Here is a 12,317-nt window from a genome sequence, read left to right as displayed (position 1 = left end):
TCCCATTTAAAAAAAAAAAAAAAAAAAGAATGTTCCTTTATTGAAAACATTGGCATAGTAGAAAAATCAACAATAAAGAATGGTATTAAGACAGAACACACACTGACAGTATCGTTAACTCAATGTCCACATAGCATAACATAAAGTACACACAAGCCCATATATAAACCATGACAATGTCATTGTTCCACATCCATATCGCACATTAAATAAGATAGAGCAGAGTGGCGTGGCCGCGGCATGAGCGTGTTAGGACACACATCAGAGGAGTTTCATGAGCCCGCTTGCTAGTTCGCACCCACAGCAGCCTTCTGAGAGATTTTCAGCTCCACACTATGCCTCCCAAGCGGCGAACATTCCCGCAGCCACAGCGGACACCACTGAGCCGCTCCAGGTCCTTGGATGTTTACTTCTCTGAGACTCTGCAAGGCCCTGCTGGCAATTCCAAATTGGCACCGGGTGAGCAATCTCATGCAGCTCACCCGATCCCTTTTCCACAAATACCGCTGTCCTCGCTTCCTCCCCCACCTCACCCTCTTTCTCAGACAGCCCTGAAGGCCACACAGATGTGGGAGAGGTGCTAGGGGACAAGGACTTACGATTGCAAATACTATCCCTCCCCACTAAGGCCGACTTGGAGCTATTTGTCCACAGGGTCGAGAAGGCCCTATGGCAGGACATAGAAACGCCACAGGCTAATGCTGTACAGATTGGGGGTAGAGTTGAGGCCCTGGAGTCACAGTGGGAAGATGCAAGACATAGGATCAAAGGATTAACTCTTTTCTAGATCAGATGGATATCAGAAGTTGCAGAGTTAATATTCCCATCAGAGGCCTGCCAGAAGTTAATGTACCCAGGGATATAGTTCCTACTCTGCAGGGTGTCTTTAAAACAGATTCTCGGACGCGAGACACCTGACCACATTGAAATAGACCACACTCAGAGCACTTCGCCCCCCCTTCAGAGGACCCGGACAAACCAAGGAATATCATATGCAAGCTTCACAAATACTCCCTTAAGGAACGCATCATGTTCCATGTCAGAGATGTTCTCTACGTGGACTTTGATGGCGCGAAATTGTCCTTTTTTCCAAATCTCTCCAGGCACACTTTGATGCAACGTCGTGCTCTCAAGCTGTTGCTTGAGGGCCTACAAGACGCAAAGCTGATTTACAGATGGGGTTCCTCTTTCAACTTGTCAGTTACTAAAGATGGCCAACAATTCACCTTGCGGAATAAGGTCAATCTGCCTCAATTCCTGAAACACCTTGGCTTACTTTCCATTGATATCCCGGATTGGCAGTCCTCGTCGGCGATCCCACTTCCTTCTCACCCACAACTGTGACGCCCTGCACACCACAGGGTCCGGAATAGGCCCAGGGGCAACCCTTCTCGCTCAGCCTTGCAACCTTCACAAACCCCCCCCCCCCCGGTGAGGTCTTGAGGGACTTTTGTGGACTTATCATTTTTCCTGGTTTTGCTTTTCACAGTTATCTTTTGGGTTCCTCCCTCCTTTTCTACTTTTGACTACTGCTGTGGTAATTTGTTATGCAAACTTAGGTCACAGATGTGCCCTTAATCTTCAGCAGGCTATCCGGTGGGCTTGCACCTGGTGCTGTGCCATTTATCCTCAATAGGTCAACTCCTTGGAGTTATGTCCCCTAATTGGGACCTCGCACTACTCCCTGGCCTCCACTCTTCCCTTGGCCAGAGGGCTTAGTGAAGACCCCCCATTAGTGGTGTTTGGATATTCTGGTATACCCCTGGGGCATTGTTTTCTCTAAATGTTTTATTGGTTTAATGTTCTCCAGGTTTTTATTCATGTTCTTTGTTTCCCCAGCACTCCCTGACCTATGGATCAATCTGTTGCAGGTCTCTCTCCACCTCTGGTGGAGACCTTGGGTGTCTCCAGAGCTTCCTTCCACCATGGCCTCCCTGGAGATCGTATCATATAATGTCCATGGCCTGGGATCGCCTTGTAAACGCAGTAAGTTGTGGCTCAAATTGAAACGCCTGGTGGCACATGTTCTTTTATTACAGGAGACACACTTTCACACTGACTCAGTCCCCCCGTCTTCCCACCTATTTGTATAACCAGTGATATCTCAGTAATTCTCCACATCCTAAGTCGGGAGGGGTGGCCATAACCATACATAAGCAATGCCCTTTCATTATGATAGACCAACTTGTCGATCCTAATGGTAGATTTGTGTTTCTCAAATGCACCATTTTGGGATGTAAATTCACTTTTGCAGCCGTGTACGCCCCGAATACTCAGCAGCTCACATTTCTAGACTCTGTATTAGACTCCCTCTCCAACTTCCAAGAGGGCCAGTTGATTTTGGGTGGTGATTTCAATGTGAGCCCTGATCCACAGCTCAACACATCCTCTGGCCACTCTACGCACTCATTTGCCTTTCTTAAACGTTTTTATAAAGTCCCTGGTCGACTGCTGGAGAGTGCTCTATCCTACTGATAAGGACTTCAGCTACTATTCAGCTACCCACCTGGCATATGAATAAGAATATCTTGGTTGACACCGTGGCGTTAAAGTGGTTATCAGACTCCTTGCATTTTGCAGAAAATTTAACAGATGATGTGGGGTTGACCTATATATGGGAAGGACACAAAACTGTGGTTCAGGGAGAGTTTATCTCTCAGGGCTCTAGACTGAAAAAGGCACATGAAGGGGAACTGCAAACCTTTCTTACAAAAATCTGATCTGTGGAACTTAAACTTCATACGACTCCGGAGCTGGCTGGGGAACTCCAATTCCTCCGTTTGGAGCTTGCCAGCCTACTCGACAATCGAACTCGGACACGATTATGCCACATCTCTCATAAGTTCTATGAGTTTGGGATGAAGTGCAGAAGACTGCTTGCAAGGGCTCTAAGGCGACAGCGGGCCTCGAGTCATCTGCAGTATCTGGAGGAGGCTCAATCCCCTCAGCTTACAACCCCAGTTACCAACCAACTGGAGGCACCCATCACTCTTACAGAGTTAGCAGCAGTTATAAAAGAATTCCCGAATGGGAAAAGTCCAGGCCCCGACGGCTTTACAAATGCCTATTACAGTACATTTCACACACTTCTATCTAACCCGATGTGTGCTTATTTTAAAGCCTTGGCCTCAGGTACTATGATACCAAAGGAGGGGTGGCTTACCAATATCATGGTCCTCCCCAAAGAAGGGAAGGACCATACTACCCCTAGCAGTTATAGACCGATTGCACTTCTAAACATGACATAAAAATTCAAGCAAGGATCTTAGCTATCAGCCTTAAACCCATTATGCCAACAGTCATTCATTCAGACAAAACAGGCTTTATTGCTGGTAGAGAAGCCAGAGTCAAACCCTAACCGCGCGATCAAGCCGATACATTGGGCACGGTCGCAGACCGACCATACACCCTGCCTTGTTTTCCACAGATGCCAAAAAGGATGGATTGGGTATGCCTCCGAGCGTTGCTGGCTAGACTAGGCCTTGGCACCAACATGCTTTCTTAGATGCTTTATAGCTCTCCGGAGGCTCGGGTTAAGGTGAACAGCGTCCTCTCCGATACTTTTCCTATTTCTAGTGGAACTAGGCAAGGGAGGCCCCCTTGCCCTCCTTGGGAGGCTTCCCTTGGTTTACTCCAGGGGAACACCTTTCCTTTTTTCGCTCCTGGGTGACGGATGGGGAGGCGAGATGCGGTAGGTTTGTCCAAGACCAGGGGCTGCTATCTTTAGATATCCTTAGAGACCAATATGGTCGCTTTCCTCTAGATGACTGGCAGTACAGGCAGCTTCACATTTTTCACATAGCTTGCCCCATGCCATTTGTCCCCCTTCCTCCTTAACTCCTTTTGAGAAGCTATGTATGTCCGCTGCCACAATCCCGCATTACATCTCCGTGTTATATGGGATACTGCAAGCATCGGAACCCAAAGGAAAGCTGGTATACATTAGAGAGTAGGAGAGGGACCTGCAACATGTGTTTACTGAGACACAACTTGACCATTTATATCGCCTTAGCCATTCCAGCTCTGTAGATACAAAAATGCAAGAAAATGGGTTCAAACTACTAATTCACTGGTATAGAGTTCCCTCCAAACTTGCTAGAATTTGTGTGTAAGGGGCATGAGTTTACACAGATGGTGGAGGGACAGCTACAACAAGCAGTTGATCTACCCACCTCCAGATTTACAGTACATGGTGGCCGGAGGGGTGGGTTAACATTGCTGTAGCCACATTTCTTTGCAATTTAACTCAGCATATCAAATTTGACAGGTCAATGGGACCGTACTGCAACTGCCACATTTGACAAGTAGTTAAATGTAAAATCCCTATTGGGATATAAAAAAAATCCCCATGGGGATTGAAAAACAGGTGTGCAGGAGGCGACAGTATCTCCTCCTAAATGCCTGTAAACTGGCTGCCAACCATGGTTGGAAAAGAGATCCACCTCAAATTGCTTTTCAGAGGGTGGCAAAGTCTGCCACCTATGTGAAAGAGGCCTAGAGCAGCGGATTCCTTTTAAATGAGCTATTAGCATATCTTTAAACGCAGCACACGACAATGCAAAGAGTGTACACATTTGTTCATTGTGGTACACTATATTGCAGATGCATTTAGTTTAAAGTGGTTCTAAACCTCAGACATGAAATATGAACAAAGCATATCCCTCTATAGTGTGTACGTGTCTCAATTAAGAGCACTAGTCTGGAGGGTCATTGCCAGAAGAGGCCAAGATTATATTTAGGGGAGCACCATCTCTACAGGGTCAGATAGCCCCCAATGTTATAAATCCACCATCCCGGCCTTCTTTTTTCCATAACATGACAGGCTTTTACCCGTGTAGAAAATGTGTGGTATGTTTGCACAATAACCTGGAAGGACGAAAAGTCACAGAGTTCACATCCACAGTCACGGGAAAAAGATATACAGTGAAATCTTTTTGTACGTGTAGTACCAAATACATAGTATATCTTATCACATGCCCTTGTCGTAGACAATATATAGGTCGTACCACCAGAACGTTTACAACAAGGGTAGGGGAACATATTGCTCTAATCAAAGGCAGGGACTCTAAGCATACAGTACCCAGACATTACAAGCAATATCATAATAGTAACCCCACTGGATCACAATTTGTCATTATAGACAAATACGTCCCGCCGTGGAGGGGGGGGGCCAAAATCAGAGGGGTTTCTCGCCTTGAAATGTTCTGGGCGTATGAACTACAGACCTTTTTTCCTCAAGGCATGAACGTGGAAGTAGACGTCAATGCCTTTATAAATGAGTCTTGACAGATTTATCACGAGATAAGAAACACTAACTTCCGTTTAGGAATTCTAATATCTAGGGGGTATATAATGTCTGATACTTTTTACATGCATGTGCCTTTCCATCTGTTGCACATTATTTTATTATGATTATATTTACTTTATTTTGACAATTGGGTAGTTATTATTAAAGTATTGTTGTTTCTGAAGTAATATAATATGAGTTACATGGGGACATGGAGGGAGTTAGGAGATGGAATAATTAATCATGCATCTCTTCTTTCCCCTGCTGAGAATCCATCTTCTTCATATATACTTTTTCGTTTTTCATGGACTCATCTATCATTTTTGAATGAAGTCCTGGTCGTGTTTAGGTTACCTATTAATGCACACTCATTGCGTACATTTTGTAGGCCTGTCCGGGGATTATAACATCATTTCCGGCCCATCTCCCCTCTCTGCAGGTCACTTCCTGTTGTGATCGAATGGAGACCGGAGGGGATGTACGCATGCGTCATATTTTGATGACGTCACCGCGCTGGACTACGCCGCGCGCATGTGCGAGCGCGGTCTCTATCATACCATGGGGGATATCACTGATGTTGAGACGCACAGTCGCGGCCTCGCCCCTCACACACTCATGAATGATTTCACCGCGCTGGATTACGCCGCGCGCATGTGCGAGCGCGGTCTCTATCGTAATATACATTAGGGGGGATGTCATTGATGTAGTGACGCAGAATCACGGCCTCCCCCTTCATACACCCACTAAGAGGTCATAAGGGGTGGTAACAAGTGAAAGTGGGAGGTTCTGGACGCCGGGACTCGGCATCACGTCTCCTCTTGAAACACATGACACCATTAGACCTATGGGAATTGAATCACATGAAAGAGAGGCTTGGAAGGCACTCAGCATCACGTCTCCTCTTGAAACACATGACACCATTAGACCTATGGGAATTGAATTACATGAAAGAGAGGCTTGGAAGGCACTCGGGTCCGCCATCTTGGATGACCCCGGAAGTGCCAATGCAAACAAGCCTGGGAGCTGGATTCTCATCAGAGGGGTCCTTGTCCCTATATAAAGGAGTCTGGCTGCAGTGGGCAAGTACCCCAGACGAAGTCTTGTATGACGAAACGCGTCGGGAGGACTCCACTGCCGCCATTTTTTACTTGCAATCGCTTTTTATTCTGAAATGTAAGTGTTTTTCCTTTTAATAAATTTTTTATGGTTTACGGAATTACGCTATGAGCCCCTTCTTCATTACATGTGGGTAATGTCCGTTGGTGTCCGAGCTTCCATATGAAGAAGACCTTTTTGGGATAGCAACGTTACAACTTCACCATTCACCAGCCCTTGGTTCCCCACCTTCATTGCCAGTGAGCAATCCAAGCCTGTTTGACCCATATAGCGTATGCTAGGAGGGTCCCAACTTTCTGGTAAGCCTCCAGTCATCCCGGGTGATGGTTTCGCACAAGTGTCTGTCAGCACATGTTGGATTACATTCAGAAATCTTTCACGAGTATATGTTTTGGAATTTATCACCATTGCAACATTTATGTCCATCGTGCCTGTATATTCAGTTTTGGACTTTATTGCCATTATTACATCCTGTCATCACTTTTGGTGACTCTAGGGCTTTATAATATAAGTGTTCTATATGTATGAATGTTCACAAAATATACAAAACACTACCTTTCACAATTTATTTTGCTATTTTATGTGGTAAAGCAATATTTTCTTTCTCATTTTTTAGTGCTACACCTGGTTACATATGACCTATGTGAAAGAGGCCTAGAGCAGCGGATTCCTTTTAAATGAGCTATTAGCATATCTTTAAACGCAGCACACGACAATGCAAAGAGTGTACACATTTGTTCATTGTGGTACACTATATTGCAGATGCATTTAGTTTAAAGTGGTTCTAAACCTCAGACATGAAATATGAACAAAGCATATCCCTCTATAGTGTGTACGTGTCTCAATTAAGAGCACTAGTCTGGAGGTTTGTTCCTTTGCTATCAGCATGAATCACTTCTGACAAGTTTTCATGATACCAAGAGAAAAATGGAGATGGGGAAGGACCTCTAGCAAACTGACAGTCTCAGCTCTGTGTGCCGTGTGCAAGGAGGGGGGGGGGGGTCTCTTTCCTCCAATCAGCTCTCAGAGCTCTCCTCACTGAGTTCTGCCGAGTGTAAATGCCCCCTTTTTTCTGACCACTCAGACAAGCTTTAGAAGTTCTGGACTTTGAATGGATGTAGAGAAGAGAATACTGCAAATAAGCAGGTGCATATCTTGTAGGAGGATTTTTTTCATTTCTGTGCATCACCCGAGGCCAGTCACTTTACTGGGTATATGTAGGGCTTACAACCTCTTTTAATTGTGTATATGCATTGGGGTGCCATTCAGAATGAATGGCAAGGCACCGCAACACACATAAAACAAATAAAACATGGGTTTTAACATGCTTTACCACAAGTACAAGGTTTTGTAGGCAGAAGATAGGAAGAGCAAGGGGTGACCTGAAAATATTGCATCAATCTAACTGCTCTAAATAGTATTACAATGCTGCTAGGAAAACTACTGGTTTAGAAAAATAAATATTCCCCAAAAATTATATTAGTTTGCTATTGTGTCTAACCCAGAAACATCATTGTCTTATTGCATTATAATCATATATTTTAAAAATATAACTCAATTAATCATTTTGAACAATATTGTAAACAAGAAAACTGTTTTTTAACCAGGTAACAGAAATAACCTTCATCTAAAAAGCAGAAAGAAAAAAAAAGTAAGCTTATAGGCTGTTTAGATTCACAAAATACAAAACAGTTTTCGTTTGACCTAATTTGTAACATTAAAATGAAACATTAATGGGAAGATGTACAATTAAACCAGCTTCCAGATAAACAGCTAATTGCTAAAAGCATTTGTAGAGGATCAGGCACATGGATACCTTTAGCGGGCCTCTTAAACAACATTTATATTCCTGTAATTAATGCACTTCTGTTGAATTTCAAATAGTGGGTGCGTGCTGTAATCTAATAAACAAATTAAATATAAAACTAATAGAGTTTATGTCATGGTTACCCTTTTCTTTCTTCGGTTGTTTACTATATGTAATAGAGCAACATGAAGAGCAAGAGCAACAGTGACATCTTCTGGATAATAGAATGTATTGCTAGCACATTTAAAGTGACCCTAAACTCTAGTTAAAAAATATATATTATATTCAAGTGGATGTATTCTGAATTAAATAAAAAAAATACTTTCTATTGCTCTCAACCATCTCCAAATTACTTTTTTCAACTTCCTGTTGGATAGTAGCTATGTTCATTCTTCATACTACCACTGTATATTGGATATTAGCCATGTATGGCATTCATAGTTGGCACAGAGCAGTACACATGATGACAACTAATGTGTACTGCTAATTACAAACAAATATAAAAAAAAGAAGAGGGGGAAAAGAAAATGTTTGGGAGCTCACAGAGGACACTACAAGGATGCAGGAAAACACAGCAAGATTTCATAAAAAGTAGATTCAGTTTCACTAGGTAGTGGTTGTGAACAGACAATGTTTTTACAATAAGAATCTTGTTTCCTGTCACTTTAAAGTGATATTAACCACTTCAGCCCCAGAAGGTTTTACCCCCTTCCTGACCAGAGCACTTTTTACAATTTGGCACTGCGTCGCTTTAACTGCTAATAATTGCGCGGTCATGCAATGCTGTACCCAAACAAAATTTGCATCCTTTTTTTCCCACAAATAGAGCTTTCTTTTGATGGTATTCGATCACCTCTGCGTTTTTTATTTTTTGCGCTATAAACGGAAAAAGACCAAAAATTTTGAAAAAAAAATGATATTTTCTACTTTGTTATAAAAAAAATCCAATAAACTTAATTTTAGTCATACATTTAGGCCAAAATGTATTCAGCCACATGTCTTTGGTAAAAAAAAAAAAAAAAAAGTCAATAGACGTATATTTATTGGTTTGCGCAAAAGTTATAGCGTCTACAAACTAGGGTACATTTTCTGGAATTTACACAGCTTTTAGTTTATGACTGCCTATCTCATTTCTTGAGGTGCTAAAATAGCAGGGCAGTACAACCCCCCCCCCCCCCCCCAAAATGACCCCATTTTGGAAAGTAGACACCCCAAGGAAATTGCTAAGAGGCATGTTGAGCGCATTGAACATTTTATTTTTTTGTCACAAGTGATTGAATAATGACAAAAAATATATATATATATTTTACAAAAAGTTGTCACTAAATGATATATTGCTCACACATGCCATGGTTATATATGGAATTGCACACCAAAATACATTTTGCTGCTTCTCCCGAGTACGAAGATACCACATGTGTGGGACTTTTTGGTAGCCTAGCCGCGTACGGGCCCCCGAAAACCAATCACCACCTTCAGGATTTCAAAGGGCGTAAATTTTTGATTTCACTCCTCACTACCTATCACAGTTTTGAAGGCCATAAAATGCCAAGATGGCACAAACCCCCCCCCCCCCAAATGACCCCATTTTGGAAAGTAGACACCCCAAGCTATTTGCTGAAAGGCATGTTGAGTCCATGGAATATTTTATATTTTGCCATAAGTTGTGGGAAAATGACAAACTTTTTTTTTTGCACAAAGTTGTCACTAAATGATATATTGCTCAAACATGCCATGGGAATATGTGAAATTACACCCCAAAATACATTCTGCTGCTTCTCCTGGGGATACCACACGTGTGGGAATTTTTGGGAGTCTAGCTGCGTACGGGGCCCCGAAAACCAATCAGCGCCTTCAGGATTTTTAAGGGTGTAAATTTTTTATTTCACTCGGGGTCCCGTACGCAGCTAGGTTCCCAAAAAGTCTTACACATGTGGTATCCCTGTACTCAGGAGAAGCAACAGAATGTATTTTGGGGTGTAATTTCACATATGCCCATGGCATGTTTGAGCAATATATCATTTAGTGACAACTTTGTCCCGCAACTTGTGTCACAATATAAAATATTCCACGGACTTGACATGCCTCTCGGCAAATAGCTTGGGGTGTCTACTTTCAAAATGGGGTCATTTGGGGGGGGGGTTTGAACTGTCCTGGCATTTTATGCACAACATTTAAAAGCTTATGTCACACATCACCCACTCTTCTAACCACTTGAAGACAAAGCCCTTTCTGATACTTTTTGTTTACATGAAAAATTTTTTTTTTTTTTTGCAAGAAAATTACTTTGAACCCCCAAACATTATATATTTTTTTTAAGGCAAAGGCCCTAAGATTAAAATGGTGGGCGTTTCATTTTTTTTTCACACAGTATTTGCGCAGCGATTTTTCAAACACATTTTTGGGAAAAAAAAAACACACTTTTTTAACATTAATGTACTAAAACACACTATATTGCCCACGTTTGATGGAATAAAAAGATGAGGCCGAGGACATGGATACCAAACATGACATGCTTTAAAATTGCGCACAAACGTGCAGTGGCGACAAACTACATACATTTTTAAAAGCCTTTAAAAGCCCTTTTCAGGTTACCACTTTAGATTTACAGAGGAGGTCTACTGCTAAAATTACTGTCCTCGAGCTGACCTTCGCGGTGATACCTCACATGCATGGTGCAATTGCTGTTTACATTGACGCCAGACTGACGCGTTTGCCTTTGCGCGAGAGCAGGGGGGACAGGGGTGCTTTTCTTTTTTTTTTTCTTTATTATCTTTTTTGCTTTTTTTATCTTATTTTTAAACTGTTCTTTTCATTTTTTTTTTTTTTATTGTTATCTCAGGGAATGTAAATATCCCCTATGATAGCAATAGGTAGTGACAGGTACTCTTTTTTTGAAAAATTGGGTTCTGTTAGACCCTAGATCTCTCCTCTGCCCTCAAAGCATTTGACCACACCAAGATCGTGTGATAAAATGCTTTCCCAAATTCCCAATGGCGCTGTTTACATCCGGCAAAATCTAAGTCATGAAATGCTCGTAGCTTCCGGTTACTTAGGCCATAGAGATGATTGGAGTCATTCTGGTCTCTGATCAGCTCTATGGACAGCTGGCCGAATCACCGGCTGCATTCTCGGGTTCCCTGGTGGGGCAGGGGAGCCAGAGAAAACAATGGAAGACGGGGGGACATTCCCTCCCACTGCTTGTATAAGCAGTCTAGAGGCTAATTAGCCGCTAGGATTGCTTTTACATGAAAGCCGACCGCTGGCTGAAAAGATGATACCTAAACCTGCAGGCATCATTCTGGTATAACCACTCAAAGTCCAGCAACATACCAGTACGTTGCTGGTCCTTGTTGGGCATATATTGTAATCTTTTTTTTTTTATGCAGCCTGTGGGCTGAACGAAAATAAGAGATTGATTGGTGGGTATGCCCACCATTAGAATACCTCCCTTCATCCACCCACTTCTAATGATGGGCATACGTGCACCATTTATATATGCGAAGCATGGGTGCATCCGCTTCGGCATATATGCTCTTTTTTTTTTTAACTGTGGTGGTGAAATCACCCCCTACAGCGCTGGAGTCACGGCTTTATGCATCGTGGGAGCAAACGCTGTTGCTGTCAAGATAAATAAATCTGCGCTGCAACTGAATGGCGTACCTGCTAGGCAAATGATGGTTAACAATAAAACAAAGTAACATTACAGTATAACAGTAAGACATACCATACCTGCAAAGCAAATACAAAAAAAAAAATAGTAAAAAATAAAACATTTAACGCAACCTGTGCCTAAAATATATATATGCCAAAGCATGGGGGCATCCACCCACAAAAGCTAGGAGCAAATCGCTCCTCCGCCCCTGCTGCCCCCATGCTTCGGCATATATGCTCTTTTTTTTAACTGTGGTGGTGAAATCACACAGCACTGGAGTCACGGCTTTATGTATCGTGGGAGCAAACGCTGTTGCTGCCAAGATAAATAAATCCGCACTGCAACTGAATGGCGTACCTGAAAACAAAAAAATGGTTAACAATAAAACACAGTAAACAGTAAAGTATAAAAAAAAATTACATACCTGAAAAGCAAATGTGATAAAACATAAT

The 12,317-nt window shown here is 42.6% G+C and overlaps 1 protein-coding gene across 2 annotated transcripts in view; it reads right to left on the bottom strand.

The window, feature by feature from the left end:
• Positions 1–12,317, bottom strand: part of LOC141144583 (serine/threonine-protein kinase ULK4-like) — a 1,176,078-nt gene that overhangs the window by 1,069,313 nt on the left and 94,448 nt on the right. The window lies entirely within an intron of this gene.

Source organism: Aquarana catesbeiana, linkage group LG05 (genome assembly GCF_042186555.1).
Source record: "Aquarana catesbeiana isolate 2022-GZ linkage group LG05, ASM4218655v1, whole genome shotgun sequence".
Taxonomy (NCBI): domain Eukaryota; kingdom Metazoa; phylum Chordata; class Amphibia; order Anura; family Ranidae; genus Aquarana; species Aquarana catesbeiana.
Note: the sequence above shows the minus strand (reverse complement) of the source record. Positions and strands in the feature narration are given on the sequence as shown.